This window comes from Ursus arctos, unplaced genomic scaffold (genome assembly GCF_023065955.2).
Source record: "Ursus arctos isolate Adak ecotype North America unplaced genomic scaffold, UrsArc2.0 scaffold_25, whole genome shotgun sequence".
Lineage (NCBI taxonomy): Eukaryota > Metazoa > Chordata > Mammalia > Carnivora > Ursidae > Ursus > Ursus arctos.
The window spans coordinates 42,708,994-42,726,718 of NW_026622930.1; the positions used below are offsets into that span (position 1 = coordinate 42,708,994).

Consider the following 17,725-nt stretch of genomic DNA (forward strand, 5'->3'; position numbering starts at 1 on the left):
CAGGACATATGCAAGGAATGCAATGAGTCCACGAAGTGGACTAAGGCTGGTATGTTATACACTGGTGGAAAGAAAGATGAAACTAAAAAGGTGGGGTGGGCTAGATCATGCCAGGCTGAGACCCTCAGACTGAGGTTTTTTATTTGTTTGTTTGTTTACATTTTATTTTTTATTTAAATTCAATTAATTAACATTGAGTGTATTATTAGTTTAAGAAGTAGAGTTCAGTGATTCATCAGTCTTTTGTAACACCCAGTGCATTCACTGGGGTAATGACATAACATGTCCTCCTTACAGTCTATCACCCAGTTACCCCATCTCCCATCAGGCTGAGGTTTTATCTGAATTTAGAGGCCATGGGAGTCATTAATGGTTTCAAAGCAGGTATGACATGATCAAAGGTAAGATTTAAGAAGACTTGATTTGTCTGGAGCTGGAGATATCCGAGGTTATTTCAGTAGTAAAATTCATCTAGCCTGGATGTATTAGGATAGGCCAAGTGGTACCAGGACAGGACAGACCAGGGACAGAACTGAGAAATCAAGGCAGGGAGCATCTAGGAGGCTTTGGCCACAGACAAGCAAGCTGGTGAGCAGAAGGAACACAGAGTGTTGAGGTATGAGAAGCAGACTGAGCAAAGGGCCAAGAAGGTGCCTGGCTTCTGCAGGCTCTGGCAGCACACTGCAGAGACACAGCCAGGAACTGGGACTCAGGAACAGGCGGCCAGTCCTTGGGACGGCAGGCCACAGCAAAGCTTCTGGCATAAAAGAAAAGGAACCACTTTACTCAGGTCCTGTATGTGACAATTTCTCTGTCAAGCACCTTCACATGACTCCAAAGCCTGAAGTCTGAAAGACACCAAGCTGTCGCCAAAGTCTCTGAGGACAAGCAGCAAATTCTTTCTCTTCCTGGGACCTTGCACAGTGCTCACATACGTCTAGATAAAACTTGTTGGTTTGAATTAAAGGAGGATTATTGTTCCTCTCACCCCCCAAGATATCACTGCTTGTTTGTCTACCATTCTTGGTGTCCTGGGCCTTACACCGTTTAACTGAATGCTTTGTACCAAAGCTCTGTGGCTGATTATATTGACACGCCGAGCTCATTAACCTCAGCGTATTTCTAGATGAAAGGCTGACGGTGCAGCGTCAGTGACTGATGATGTGTGAACAACCAAGGGAGAAATGGGCGCTCCTATTGTCTTTCATCCCAAAGGCCTTGGGGATAGTGAGAGCTCAGCTCTGTGGTGAAACATGAACTCTCAATCCTCATGAGATGTGTTTCTCCCCACACAGAGGAAGAAACCAGCACTATTATTATTTCTTTCATGTGCCCTCTTCCAGATATACCATAAACATCTTGGTCTCCCCACCGCCCAAGGTGCTCAGTAGATGAGTGGAGCCACTCAAGGAGCCCCCGGCATTGGGAGGAAGCTGAGTCTCATGCTGCTGGGATCCGTGTGGACCCCACCACTGTCATTCTGGCAGCCCCAGCACGGGCGGGAGAAGCTGCCTGTGGTCAACACACTCCTGGGGGCAGACAGGGGATGTTTGACTGCCAGGAAAAGGGTATAGAACGGTTTCTCTTGGTAAACTCTCCATAAGTCTGTATTATTCAGAATATATGGCTCCTAGTTATTCAGTCCACACTTACTAAAAGCCCCTTTGCTAGCCGGAAAGCAGAGGGGAGGCAGATCAGTCCCAGTTTTGAGCCTCTTGGTGTACTAAAAAAATGTGCACGTGGTTAACCAAGATTTTCAAATTGTAGCCTATTTTAATGTTTGTGCTTTTAAAATTAAAATGATATAATGAACATTGTCTTTTTTCCCTTCTGAAAGTACAACTTCATGTCTCAATTCATAACCTCATTTGCAGATAGCGCAAAAGGCTAAATGGAAGGCTCTTTATGATATGTGACCTGGATTTCTTTTTTTTTCCTCACCTTTTTCTTTAATAATAATTTTTTATTATGTTATGTTAGTCACCATACGGTACATCCCTAGTTTTTGATGTAGAGTTCCATGATTCATTACTTGCGTATAACACCCAGTGCTCCATGCAATACGTGCCCTCCTTACTACCCATCACCGGTCTATCCCATCCCCCACCCCCTCCCCTCTGAAGCCCTCGGTTTGTTTCCCAGAGTCCACAGTCTCTCATGGTTCATTCCCCCTTCTGTTTACCCCCCCCTTCATTCTTCCCTTTCTTCTCCTACCGATCTTCCTACTTCTTATGTTCCATAAATGAGTGAAACCATATGATAATGGTCTTTCTCTGCTTGAGTTATTTCACTTAGCATTCTCTCCTCCAGTCCCATCCATGTTGCTGCAAATGTTGTGAAATCGTTCTTTTTGATGGCTGAGTAATATTCCATTGTATATATGGACCACATCTTCTTAATCCAGTCATCTGTTGAAGGGCATCTGGGCTCCTTCCACAGTTTGGCTATTGTGGACAATGCTGCTCTGAACATTGGGGTGCATATGTCCCTTCTCTTCACGTCTGTATCTTTGGGGTAAATATCCAGTAGTGCAATTGCTGGGTCATAGGGTAGTTCAATTTTTAACTTTTTAAGGGACCTCCGCACTGTTTTCCAAAGTGGCTGTACCAACTTGCATTTCCACCAACAATGTAAGAGGGATCCCCTTTCTCCACATCCTCTCCAACACTTGTTGTTTCCTGCCTTGTCAATTTTTGCGGGACCTGGATTTCTTGACCCCAATCCCACTCTTGAGTGCCCCCTTTGTCCCCTACCAGGCCCTATGTTCAGAGGACTACACTGCAGGTCCTTATGGCTTTGACTAAAACCACACCATCCCCTGCTTCCATTCCATGGCAGACGCTCCCTCTGACTTCAAATTGAGACTGGAGCTTTGATCTACCCGAGGGGCTACACCCAGATTCAAGACTCCATAGTTGTCTGAAGCTAGTCTTCTGGGTGGTGAGAGCCTCTACTGCCAACTCAGCCAATAAACTGCTTCTTGGCTTGAGTTCCATCTATGATTTCCCCACATGCACTACAGTTGTGAGAACGCCCTATTTCTAAATGTGTGGACATGCTTACCTGTAGCAGCAGGAAAGGAAGGGCTTTCCCCACAGAGGCTCTTTTGCTTGGGCACATAATAAACGACTCTAAACCCACTGAGCCAGGAATAGGAGGTGCCCTGATGTCCAAACACAGAAGCACATGATTTGATTTCTACTGTGATAATATGGGGAACTGCCAGCACCCTCCTTTAAAAAGCAGCCAAAGAGACCTAACTCAAAACATGAACGCATCTGCTCTACAGGATATCAGCTTTAGGGAACAAGGGTCATGGGACCCATTTCTTTGGACTCTGCTTCTTCTTCGGCTTTGGGGGGGCTGAAGCTGGAGGCCTCTGCAAGGCCAACTGATCTATGAGTCAAAACTTGGCTGAGTTTCCCTTACGCAGCTTTTTCCTCTAAGAATTTCATGCCTGTTTCAAGAGCATAAAGGACTTAGCACTCAACCATACAATCCCCATAAAGAACAGGGGTTCCATCCCTTCTTGAAGTGGGAAATCTGAGGCCCTCGGGCCTTTTTTGTGTCCTTGCGGTGCACCTGATTCCTGCCTCAGAGTCCGCTGACATTTGACATATAAAGAGGTGGTGAGGAACGGGGAGTGACGCAGTTAGAGAGAGCTGTCTAAAAAACTCAGTAGCCTGGGAATTACTGATGTGTGAAAGTGCCTATGCTTCAGAAAGAGCAGATAAGCAGATGAGAAAGAGCACAGGAGTGACATAGAATTTATAATATCATGAAAGGAATAAAAATATGTCTTCATATCAATCTCATCTTAATTATAAAGAGGCACAAATATGATAATGTTGCTGCCACTATTGTGTGTTTGGCAAACAGCTATGTAATTTTGTTTCCTCACAGGCTACGGCAGAGGGAAAACATTAAAAAAATTGTTTTAATCTCAAGGGGAAAGAAAAGACACAAGTGGAAGGAACACTTTTTGCCCAGACCTGATCACACGGAGGTTTTAAAAAGTAGTGCACCTCTAAAGTGTATATATTCTAAAAAGCTTCGGTCGACCAGATAAATGCTAGAAGACAGAGGTGCTTACTTAGTATTTATCGTGGGTGTTAGTTCTTGAAAGAGGAGGAAATTATAAAGGAAGTACCACCTCCATCACTAATTATTGACCTTCAGAAATCCTCATACGACTTTTAGTGTGTATTTCTAAGGGAAATGATGACTATTGCCTTCCCTCTTTCTTTGCCTATAAGAGTGAAAATTCTGGTGGAGCTTTTTTATACAAATTCACTTATCACCAGCTAAAAATGATTTTCTCCATCCCCTACCACCAAGAACATTAACCCTGGTGACTCCCTCCTTCACGACTAAGAAGAAGTGATGTCATTCAGCCATTCATTCACTTTATTCACTGTGTATTTATTCAGTGCCTGGTGTTTTACTGGTCACTGGGGATAAAATAGTGACCAACAAAGAACCTTGGACTCGTGGTATGAATTACACCAATAAACGTGGTTACTGGGGATAAAATAGTGACCAAAAAGAACCTTGGACTCGTGGTATGAATTACACCAATAAACGTGGTTACTGGGGATAAAATAGTGACCAGAAAAGAACTTTGGACTTGTGGTATGAATTACACCAATAAACATAAAATTACACTCTGCGGTAAGTGTCAGTTCTTCCCAAGGACTCCTCCTTGTTCTTTTTTTTTTTTTTTTAAGATTTTATTTATTTATTTGACAGAGATAGAGACAGCCAGCGACAGCGGGAACACAAGCAGGGGGAGTGGGAGAGGAAGAAGCAGGCTCCCAGGGGAGGAGCCTGATGTGGGGCTCGATCCCATAACGCCGGGATCACGCCCTGAGCCGAAGGGAGACGCTTAACTGTGTGCCACCCAGGCGCCCCCTCCTCCTTGTTCTTAATTCATCTCTTCTTGCTTCGTGTGTACCTGCTGCCTCCCCTCTCCAACTTTGATCTCTTCCTGTTCACCTGATCCTTCCTGCCCATCAGCAACGCCCTCTGGTCTACTCCCTTAACCCTGCCTCCAAACCCTTGACAGAATAGTTTTATATTCCTCACCTTCTTTTCAGAAACCAAACCATGTAAGTTGGTTCCCACCCACCCCATACTATAGAAAATGCTCTTTCAAGATTGGCGACAAGGATCTCCCCATTACCGAATCCTCGTTGCAACCTTCATCATTGCTCTTCACCTCTCCACAGGGTCTAACACCCCTGCCTACCTCCGTCTGCTAATGCTCTCTCCCTATCAGACAGTGCTCTCTTCTTTCTCCTTACAGTGCTGAGGGACTGGCGTTCCCAGGGTTTCATCCTTAGCCCTCCTCTATTCTACCCATTTTGGGAGACGATGTTCACTTTCCACACCTCGGTGATACTCCTTCTAATCAGAGTTTCAGTTTAGTCTCTCCTGAGCTCAGACTCCACCTCAAGCTTCACACGTGAATGTCCTGTTGAATTTGAGATCTGAGTACCTGCAAAACAAAGGTCATGGTTTCCCCTTCCAGCCTGTTTCTCCTTTGTTCTCTATCAGAATCAACAGCCTCACGTTCTGGTCAGGCACCCGTCAGAAGCCTCCAGGTTATCTGTGACCATCCTCTTTCCCTCATTCAGGCATTCCATCTGCTATTGAGTCCTACTGGAGTTCATGCCTGAAATGTCTGTCACAGCAAGGGACAGCAAATAGGTTTCATCTAATGTCCTGACTCTGATCAATTAGTAGTTGCTATTACTATGCAGAGAGCACTGTGTTAAGAAGGATTCTGAGGCAGCATCTGACCTCACCAAGAAAAAGTACTGTGCTCAGTTACCAGTTTTGCTTCGGGTGGTGGTGCACATGCCAGGTATCTGCCATCCTGCTACTCAGCTCTAAACCGTCTCTGGTGAACTAATGGAGAGAACCTCTCCCTGCTGCCATGGCCACTCCTCTGGCTGCTCTCTCGGTATTACAATAGTCTCTTATGCCCCCTTGTCTCCTTTCTGCCTCTCCTTCCCCCAATTCATCCAGCCTGTGCTTTATTCCTCTAAAGCAAAGATCTACCTAATCATGTCTGTTTATTTATTTTTTTTATTTTTTAAAGATTTTATTTATTTATTTGACACACAGAGCGAGAACAACAGAGGGAGAGGGAGAGGGAGAAGCAGACTCCCCGCTGAGCAGGGAGCCCGATGCGGGACTCAATCCCAGGACCCCGGGACCATGACCTGAGCAAAAGGCAGACATTTAACTGACTGAGCCGCCCAGGCGCCCCTGATCATGTCTGTTTACAAAGGCTCCCTCATACTAGGATAAGGCACAAGGCACTAAAGGACGTTCAGGATCTGACAACAGCACACCTACCCACCACCACACGTCCTGTGTGCTCTCAAGGGAAGCACGGAAGAGCATCACGGGGCACAGCACGACTGTGAGGCCTCACTGCCTGGTTTCAAACCCCAACTCTGCCACTCACGAGTTGTGTGTCCCTCGGCAAGTTATCTGACTCTCTGAGTCTCAGTTTCCTTATCAGCAAAGTGAGGAGAATCATCATACCTAGCTCACAGATTGGTTGTGAGGACTGCATGAGTTCGAGTATAGGAAATGCCTGGGAAGAGCTCCTGGCATGTAATAAACCCAGTGTCCGTGTTCTCTCCTCTTGTTGCTACCACGTCAGCTCACTTAGCCCTCGGCGGCCCTGGTCAGGCTGTTTGCATGGCCCTGCCCCACCTTTCTGCACTCCCAAGAAGAGTGACTTCTTTCTTGCTCCGTTCTCCCATAGCATGTGCCATATTCCTCCGCTCCAGCAATGACCACATTGCACGGTAGTGAGTTGTTTATGTATGTGGGTGTCTGACCCAACAGCCGGGAGCTCCCCGAGGGCAGAGAGCACGCCTTCCCCTTGTGTGCCTACAGTAGACGTGTTCTGCCCGAGCGAAGGATGCCACGACGAGCCAGCAGGCAGCAGACGCAGGATGAGCAGTGGGGGTGATAATGGTTATAGTGAAACTGTTGTTTATCTGTGAGGAAGATAATAACAGTTCATCTCCCGGAATACGATACCAGCAGGAGGTAAATCTTCCTTGCTCTTATACCAGCACATCACCAGGAATCAGTCCTTCGGCTCTGACTTTTCTTTGCCCCCCGGAAGGGCTTTTATTAACTTCAAGGTTATAATGCCCATTCTCATCTCTATAAACGCGAGAACTTCACTTTTCATGGCCTAATTCCTACCCTACTTCCAATTCGATGCTAGATTTAGAACAAACTAACAGAAGCTTCCTATTTAATTGTAACACCTTTGACATTTACACTGGATGGGACCATGGGCAAGTAGTTCTGAGCGTCCCGGGATCGTTAATTATCATTGCAGCTAATGATAATAAGGGATTTGGAGAGCTTTGATTTACAACTTGGATTAGAAAGAATTAGCCATCTTCTGAAAAATACTTACCACCATTTGCTGTCTCATGCTCTGAGTATGGGTTAGAATGTGCTTTTGTGGGCAACGGACGGTTTATAGTAAACAGCCAGCCGTAAGCACATGCCTCTTAGCTTCTCCTCAAGTCCAATGACCTTGATTCTGCCCTTGTGCACTCAGGGCATACAGCATGCCCTTCAAAAGTTCAGAGAGGGGAAAACCCTCCTTCACGTTCTCCTATTTTCTGCACAGACCAGACCTCCCCAGGTCATTCCACAGAGTTATTTATGGTTGCTGACTAGCAGATGCATTGAAAATATGCACAGCACGGTGCCAATGTACAGATCTGGAAGGATCACTGCAAGAGCCTGTCAGTCCTGCTCTGCCCCACCCCACCACACCCCGGCAGTGCCCATAGTTCCGTCTGTGGCTCCAGGGAGGCGATGCTTATCAGTAGGGTCCAATGCACTTTCCAGCTGGCCTCCTCACCTCTTCTTTCCCCAACCCAGCAGATGGGCGAGTTGGAGAGGCCACAGCCAGAGTGTTTTGACGGTTTCAGTTTTAGTAAAGGCCGGGGGAAAACTATACAAAGTAAGCAATGTATTTTTTTTGTGAGAGGAAGTATGATTTGGGGGGGTGGGGAGAGAAGAGGAGCGAATGTGCTAAGGGATAGGTGGGAAGCAGAATACAGGAGGATGGAGGCCAGAACTCCTGGGGATTTGTTAGGGTTGAAGACCAGAAACTCATGGATCCGAGCAAGCCTGAGCTGACAGTAGACAGGCTGCCGTGCAGAGAAAGTGCAGCCCAAGGTCAGGTTCCCAGAAAAGATTTCCCAGTAGCAGGTGTCTCCCATGCCCCTGGGTGGGCAGTGTGAGATTCAGTGGGGGAGGTTCTGGAACAGGAGTGAAATGGCAGTAGCTAAGGTGACATCACGGAAAGCCCGTCTTCTCTCATGCAATTCTAGAGAGGAACAGCTGGAGGACCCAGCCTTCCACAATCAAGCCGACTCCAGGGAGGCCCCCGAGGGCCTAGAGTCTGTGTTAGGGTGTCACGTGGTGGCAAGTGACAGAAACCAGTTCCAGCAAGCCTAAGAGGAAATAAAGGATTTTAAAAAGCCAGGGGGTGCAGGGGCGGTAGCAAGGATGACACATAAAATCTAAATGCAGAAAAAAGACGAGGCCTCTGATAAGGCCTGGAACCAGGAGTTTAAATACTTCAGATCTCCCCATGTGTCTTGTCTCACAGCCACACGTACCAAGTGACTGATGGTCTCTCAGGGGCCCAGATCCCAGCTCCCAGGTGAGAGAATCCAAGCGCTCAGCCTGTTTCAGTAGTTCACTCCTGATTCTCTCAACTCCGGCTGAGGTGAGGGATCAAGAGGACTAACACGGCTGCCGGGAGCCACCCTGTGAGGTGTCAAGCAGAGGGCTTCCGGGGCAGAAGACCCCTGATACATGTCTATTCTGGCACTTGTCTCTGTCGCCAGTCTCAGTGATATTCAACTTGCTGTCTGCTCTTTCCTTGCATTTTTTTTAAAGATTTTTTTATTTTAGAGAGAGAGTACGGGAGAGAGTCTTAAGCAGACTCCGCGCTGAGTGCAGAACTCAACACGGGGCTTGATCTCATGACCCCTAGATCACGACCTGAGCCAAAACCAAGACATGGATGCTGAACCTACTGTGCCACCCAGGCGCCCCCTTTCCTCACATCTGTTCATGTCTGCCCCCCCCCCCCTTTATTTAGGTCTCAGCTCAAATATGGCCTCCTTGGAGGAATGTTCCCTGACCACGCTAGCTAAAGTAACAATTGTCCCCTCTCCACTCCTTCCCCTTCTCTCTCCGTTGTGGGCTAAGTTGTGTACCCCAAACGCCATATGTTGAAGTCCTAATCCTCAGTACCTCAGAATGACTGTATTTGGAGATAAGGGCTTTAAAGAAGTAATTAAGTTAAAATGAGGTCATTAAGCCAGGCTCTAATCCAATATGAGTGGTGTCCTTCTAAGAAAAGGAAATCTGGACAAAGACAGAGGAAAGACCATGTGAAGACACAGGGAGGAGATGGCCATCTGGAAGCCAAGAGAGCTTCTTTCTTCAGAAGAAACCAACCCTGCTGACAACTTGACCTCAGACCTCCAGCCTCTAAAACTGTGAGAAGACGAACATGTTGTTTGAGCCTCCCCGTCCTGGAGAGATGCTTCTTCTAGGGTTCTTGCTTTTGTATGATGGTCCTGAAATCTCTGTATCTGTAGAAATCAGCCGGCCTATTGCTTGAGGATTAATACTGGGCTTGTCCCTTATTTCAAACTGCACAGTGATCTGTACATAGAAGTTACTCAATGATATTTTTAATGATTTTATTAGATTGCTTTTTACACTTATCTTACAAGGGTTCATATAGGCTTCAGGTTGGATACTCATGAGCCCTTTTTACCACATATGTAGAAATTATAAATTCCCGGGAACACCCTGATCACAGCAAAATTTTTTTGTTAGCTTTAAGGGGCATGAAACCAGCACCAAAAGGGGGTGCATGGGGACATGTGAGTAAGGAAGTAAAGCTCAAAAATGTCTGATCCTACAGTTAGGTGTAAGTCCGCTAAGTAGCAAGGGCATGAGCTTTATCAAGCTCTAAAATGACTCAAGATTACCAGAAAGAAAGGCAAGAGGGTGACTCATCCTTCGTCTCCATAACAACTATTTGGCTACCTCTTTTTCTTAGTACCAGTGGCTAACCCCTTAAGGGAAGTCGTGCCTTGCCACCAGTCCATGTGGCCTCATGACTCAAAGTCTTAAGATTTAATTTAATCTTAAGATTTTCTTAAGAGACAAAGACCACTCCTGTGGGTAACTCCTTTTTGAATGTATTTAGGTTAGCCATTTACTATGGATGACCCATTCAAGTAAATTCATTCCCAGATTCCCTCCTCAGAGAAGGGATTATATTTTCGTAACTAATTCCTACCCACACAGTGATTCATCCCCAGCACACAGTGACTTCTCTGTGCAAGCCTATAGGAGACAACGATGCAAGATCAGTGCCAGCCACTAAAGCACTTTCAGATGTATCCTAGAGGATACCAAGACACTTTCTCAACTCCAGCAAGTGAGTCCTTCATATGGACCTTTCCCTCCTATGGTGGAAAACTGGATGAAATAATTTATCTTTACACAAGTTATTAATTAGTTGGTTATTTTAGGGAGTGCAGGAATTATTTATGAGCCAGATTATACCTGGTTTTCTCCCTAGTTTACACAAGCCAGTCCCTGCGAAGATTCTTTGGTCGGTGTTTTTCTAGATGAGTTGTAAAAGTCACAACTTCTAGATTCTCTTCCTAGTCATGGATGAGCATAGATAAGTAAATCACTTTTCCTGACAGTAAAAATGAGACAATAATACTTACCTGTTTCTTCCAAGAAAAAGATAAGACAAAGTTAAAAGGAGAGTATACATAATTTGAATTTCCTTTGCAAAATGTATTAAAGTAACCCTTTAAATACATTTTGCAAAGGAAACTGACAACTGCTTCATAATGAAGTTGCTTTGAGACAAGGTCTATTTATCCAAAATAAGTGGTCAATCCTGAATCAGTGCCCTGGGGAACAGATATCATTTCTTTTTGTATTTTACAAACATAACAACCTATTGATTGAATTTTTCACTCTTAATTTTTTAAAAATCATTTTTAAGGAACATTAAATAGTGAACTAGAAGGAACAGCATTGAAAGTGATAAAATAAAACAGCTAGAGGATTTTTCTCTATAGCCCACACTATGAATTTATTCACTTAGCAAATATTGAGGGCCTACTATGTGCCACATGGATCCCTCAGTGAATCACACAGCAGATAGTGAATAACACTGCAGTCAGGGAGGGGACAGAAGAAAGGCACAGAGAATCAACAAGAAACAGTAGACTGAGCCTGGGTGGCTCAGTCGTTAGCGTCTGCCGTCGGCTTGGGTCATGATCCCAGGGTCCTAGGAGAGCCTCGCATCGGGCTCCCTGCTCAGCGGGAAGCCTGCTTCTCCCTCACCCACTCCCCCTGCCGGTGTTCCCTCTCTCGCTGTGTCTCTCTCTGTCCAATAAATAAATAAAATCTTAAAAAAAAAAACAAAACAGTAGACACAAGAAATAAGCAAATTGCATACCATGCTGGAAATTGATAAATACTATGAAAAAAGAAAAATTAGAGTAGGGTAAAGGGGGGATCAACAGCATGAGGAACTGGGAAAAGTTCGAATTGCAATTTTAAATAGGGTGATACAACAGTAGACTCTTGGATAAGGTGACATTTGAGCAAAGACTTGAAGAAAGCGAGAGGGTTATTTAGTAGATAATGAGAAAAGAGAATTCCAGACATAGGGAGCCACCTGTGCAAGGATGCAAAATTGGAGTGAGTCTTGTGATCAAGGAGGAAGAGCCAGGGGGCCCTTGTGGCCAGGGTCAGGTAAGTGAAGGAGAGAGTCCAAGGAGGGACAGTCCAAGTTAAACTCCAAATTGAAATGTTTGCTTCGTCTAATTTTCTTTGTAGCAATACAGCTCTAAATACATCACATATCCATTGTTCTTGACATCATAGAATCCCAAATAGCCCACATTATGAAGCTACTTGGGTCACTTTACATGATTTCTAAGTTCATAAGAACACTGCAACCCATCATGAATCATACATTTTAAAAACATTTATTTGGAACATTTAAGAATATCTTGTTTTTTAGAGTTACTTATAGATGCATAGATATACTATATATCTAAATCTATCTATCTATATATCAGTATCGATAATTTTTTTGATAAAATGTAATTTGGACTTTTCATTAATTCCCACCCTTCGATCACATTGTATTCATGATATTATACCACAATACCACATTTCCAATTTTCCATTTTGCTTTACGGAGTGAAGTCATTGCCCAAAGTATAGAACGGGTGCGGCTGTATCACCAAATTACATCACAACCACCAGCTGGCCAGTTGTAGCCAGGCCTCCTTTGTCCCACTGAGGTCATTCATAAGCTCCCCACAGTCCTCTCCCCTGCTTTGTGCTTCTGCTAAGGAAACTAGTGGGCCAGCCCCATCAGCTGCAGATCTGCTCCACCCCTTGAGAAATGTCTGTTTTCTCCTTGAGGGAACTCCCAGTGACACTGCTAGTGGTTCTCCCCAGTGAGAACCTTAATGTCTGTCTCAGGAATCTGCTCTGGAAATCTGCAAAGAGCCAGCACAGCCCGGGGGTAGATGGAGAAGGGGAAACAAGAGCGGCCTCACATCGGAGGACTATTTCTTCTCACTTGGGCCTTGGTGTGGCTTCTCTCAAAGCTTTCACATTCTTTTCTCTCTCGGGCTCCAACTCAGTGAAAGAGGCTGGACTGAGATTGGTTCCGACTTCCTCTCCTTAGTCCTTGATTCTTACTCCATTCTTTAGCACAAAATCTCTTCCTCCTCTAGACCAAAATTCGAAACTTCCAAGACATAGATCAAGCATATACAGAGGCTTCCTCACATACACTATTAGCCAGACCCAGAATCCGGTATGAGATAGGAAAACTGTTCCATAGAATTAAAACACGAATCCACAGAGCAACTTTGTTCCTTTGTTGTCTTAGAGATCATTTCACCTTGTGGTCAATTATTCCTTCCATTTTTTTTTTAAAGATTTTATTTATTTATTTGACAGAGATAGAGACAGCCAGCGAGAGAGGGAACACAAGCAGGGGGAGTGGGAGAGGAAGAAGCAGGCTCCTAGCGGAGGAGCCCGATGTGGGGCTCGATCCCAGAACGCCGGGATCACGCCCTGAGCCGAAGGCAGACGCTCAACCGCTGCACCACCCAGGCACCCCTATTCCTTCCATTTCTGAATGACTCCTTCCAACTTCAGAATCTCTCTACTTTTGGTGACCTCTTCTTGCTAGTGTTTTTATTCTTCCTTCCACAACTCTCTCCTTCCCATCCTCCCTCCCCCCTTCTCTTTCTCCTTCCCTTTCCTTCCCTTTTCTTTTCTTTTCTTTTCTTTTTCCCTTCCTTTCTTTCTCCCTTTCTCTTTCTCTCCCTCCCTTCCTTCCTTTCTTTCTTTCTTTTTCTCCCTTCCTCCCTCCCTTCCTTCCTTTCCTTCCCTTCCCCTTCCTTCTTCTTTCTTTAATTCTTTCTTTCTTTTATTCTTTCTTTCTTTAATTTTTTCTTTCTTTAATTCTTTCTTTCTTTCTTTCTTTCTTTCTTTCTTTCTTTCTTTCTTTCTTTCTTTTGTGTTCTTTGCCTCAATCTATTGAATGGCAAATATCCCATTTCCAAACACTTATTTCTCAGACCCTGACGTACTTTCCACTTGATCTATTTTGTGATCTTGGTCATATCTAAAAGTACTCTGTGCCTCAGCTTCCTCATCTTTTTTTTTTTTTTTTTTAAGATTTTGTTTATTTATTTGACAGAGAAAGACAGCAAGAGGGAACACGAGCAGGGGGGAGCTGGAGAGTGTGTAGCAGGCTCCCTGCTGAACAGGGAGCCTGACGGGGCTCCATCCCAGGCCACTGGCATCATGACCTGAGCTGAAGGCAGATGCTTAATGACTGAGCCACCTAGGTGACCCAGCTTTCTCATCTTTAAAATGGGGATAAAAATTACCAGAAAAGAAATTGAATCAGTAGTCAAAAAACTCCCAACAAACAAAAGTCCAGGACCAGAGAGCTTCACAGGCGAATTCTACCAAACGTTTAAAGAGTTAATACTGGGGCACCTGGCTGGCTTAGCCGGTAGAGCATGTGTCTCCTGATCTCAGGGTCGTGAGTTCAAGTCCCATGCTGAATGTAGAGCCTACTTAATTTAAAAAAATAATAAAAGAGTCAATACCTATTCTTCTCAAACTATTCTAAAAAACAGAAAAGGAAGGAAAACTTCCAAATAAATTTGATGAGAACTGCATTACCCTGATACCAAAACCAAATAAAGACACCACAAAAAAAGAGTACTACAGGCCAATATCCCTGATGAATATAGATGCAAAAGTCTTCAACAAAATACTAGCAAACCAAATCCAACAATGCATTTAAAAAAATCATTCACCGCAATCAAGTGGGATTTATTTCTGGGTTGCAAGGGAGGTTCAATATTCGTAAATCAATCAACGTAATAGGTCACATCAATAAAAGAAAGGACAAGAGCCATCTGATTATTTCAATAGATGTGACAAAAGCATTTGACAAAGTACAACACCGATTCATGATAAAAACCCTCAACAAAGTAGGGTTAGAGGGGACATACCTCAACATAATAAAGGGTATATGTGAAAAACCCACAGCTAACATCATCCTCAATGGGGAAAAATTGAGAGCCTTTCCCCTAAGGTCAGGAATAAGACAAGAATGTCCACTCTTAACACTTTTATTCAGCATAGTACTGGAAGTCCTAGCCACCACAATCAGACAATAAAAAGAAATAAAGGTCATCCAAATCAGTAAGGAAGAAGTAAAACTTTCACTATTTGCAGAACATGATACCATATATAAAAAACCTGAAAGACTCCACCAAAAAAACGGCTAGAACTGGTAAATGAATTCAGTAAAGTCACAAGATACAAAATCTACATCAATTATGAAGCAGCAAAAAGAGAAATTAAGAAAACAATCCTATTTACAATTGCACCAAAAATAAGATATCTAAGAATAAACCTATTCAAAGAGGTGAAAGACTTGTACTCTGAAAACCCAGAAAACCCATAAAAGAACCCACAATTATATAGTCAATCTTTGACAAAGCAGGAAAGAATATCCAATGGGAAAAAGAGTATACCTTCAACAAATGATGTTGGGAAAACTGGACAGCAACATACAAAATAATGAAATTGGATCACTTTGTTATACCATATACCAAAATAAACTCAAAATGGATTAAAGACCTAAATGTGAGACCTGAACCAATAAAAATCCTAGAAGAGAACAGAGGGAGTAACTGGTTTGAATCTGTTGTAGCAACTTCTTTCTAGATATGTCTTCTGAGGAAATGGAAACAAAAGCAAAAATAAACTGTTGGAACTACAACAAAATAAAAACCTTCTGCACAGCCAAAGAAACAATCAACAAAACTAAAAGGCAACCCACAGAATGGGAGAAGATATTTGCAAATGACATATCTGATAAAGGGTTAGTATGCAAAATACATAAAGAACTTATAAAACTCAATGCCCAAAAAACAAATAATCCAATTAAAAGTGGGCAGAAGACCCGAATAGACATTTTTCCACAGAAGACATACAGATGGCTAACAGACACATGAAAACATGCTCATCATCACTTAGCATCAGGGAAATGCAAATCAAAACTACAGTGTGATATCACCTAAAATCAAAAACACAAGAAACAACAGGTGTTGGTGAGGATATGGAGAAAAAGGAACCCTCTTGCTGTGTTGGTGGGAATGCAAACTGGTGTGGCCACTCTGGAAAACAGTTGGAGAGTCATCAAAGAGTTATGAATAGAACTACCCTAAGATCCAGCAATCACACTACTGGGTATTTACCGAAAGAATACAAAAACACAATTCACAAGGATAGATACATGCACCCCAATGTTTATAGCAGCATTATTTACAATAACCAAGATATGGAAGCAGCCCAAGTGTCCACTGATGAAGAAGATGTGGTATATAGCTTTCTGCCCGTGGATGTCGCTTTAACTTTAAGCATCGTTAAAGTCTCCCCTCCCATCGCCGTCATGTCTAAGTCAGAGTCTCCCAAAGAGCCTGAACAGCTGCGGAAGCTCTTCATCAGAGGTTTGAGCTTTGAAACAACCGATGCGAGTCTGAGGAGCCATTTTGAGCAATGGGGAACACTTGCGGACTGTGTGGTAATGAGAGATCCAAACACCAAGCGCTCCCGAGGCTCTGGGTTTGTCACGTAGGCCACTGTGGAGGAGGTGGATGCAGCCGTGAATGCAAGGCCACACAAGGTGGATGCAAGAGCTGTGGAACCAAAGAGGGCTGTCTCAAGAGAAGATTCTCAAAGACCTGGTGCCCATTTAACTGTGAAAAAGATTTTTGTTGGTGGCATTAAAGAAGACACTGAAGAACACCATCTAAGAGATTATTTTGAACAGTATGGGAAAATTGAAGTGATTGAGATCACGACTGACTGAGGCAGTGGCAAAAAGAGAGGTTTTGCTTTCGTAACATTTGATGACCACGACTCTGTGGACAAGATAGTCATTCAAAAATACCATACTGTGAATGGCCACAACCGTGAGATAAGGAAAGCCCTATCTAAGCAAGAGATGGCTAGTGCTTCATCCAGCCAAAGAGGTCGAAGTCGTTCTGGAAACTTTGGTGGTGGTCGTTGAGGTGGTTTTGGTGGGAATGACGATTTTGGTCGCAGAGGGAACTTCAGTGGGCCAGGTAGCTTTGGCGGCAGTCGAGGTGGTGGTGGATATGGTGGCGGTGGGGATGGGATAACGGATTTGGTAATGATGGAAGCAACTTTGGAGGTGGCGGAAGCTATAATGATTTTGGCAATTACAACAATCAATCCTCAAATTTTGGGCCCATGACAGGAGGAAATTTTGGAGGCAGAAGCTCTGGCCTCTATGGTGGTGGAGGCCAATACTTTGCCAAACCACGAAACCAAGGTGGCTATGGTGGTTCCAGCAGCAGCTGTAGCTACAGCAGTGGCAGAAGGTTTTAATTACTGCCAGGAAACAAAGCTTAGCAGGAGAGGAGAGCCAGAGAAGTGTCAGGGAAGCTACACGTTACAACAGATTTTTGAACTCAGCCAAGCACAGTGGTGGCAGGGCCTAGCTGCTACAAAGAAGACATGTTTTAGACAATACTCATGTGTACGGGCAAAAAACTTGAGGACTGTATTTGTGACTAATTGTATAACAGGTTATTTTAGTTTCTGTACTGTGGAAAGTGTAAAGCATTCCAACAAAGGGTTTTAATGTAGATTTTTTTTTTTTTGCACCCATGCTGTTGATTGCTAAATAGTCTGCTCATGACACTGAATAAATATTTCTTTAAAAAAAAAAAGATGTGGTATATATACACAGAGTGAAATGTTATTCAGCCATAAAAAAGCATGAAATCTTGCCATTTCCAATGATGTGGATGGAGCCAGACTGTATAATGCTAAGCCAAATACCATATGACAAATACCATATGAATTCCACTCATACATGGAATTTAAGAAACAAAACAAATGAGCAAAGGGAAAAGAAAAAAAGAGACAAACAAAGAAACACACTGTAACTATAAGGAACAAACTAACAGTTACCAGAGAGGAGGGGGAAAGGGTAAAATAAAGGGTGGGGACTAAGGAGTGCACTTGTGGT

At 43.8% G+C, this 17,725-nt stretch overlaps 1 pseudogene; it reads left to right on the forward strand.

The window, feature by feature from the left end:
• Window positions 1-16,117: 16,117 nt before the first annotated feature.
• LOC113242345 (heterogeneous nuclear ribonucleoprotein A1-like) lies at window positions 16,118-17,330 on the forward strand (annotated as a pseudogene).
• The last annotated feature ends 395 nt before the right edge of the window (window positions 17,331-17,725 follow it).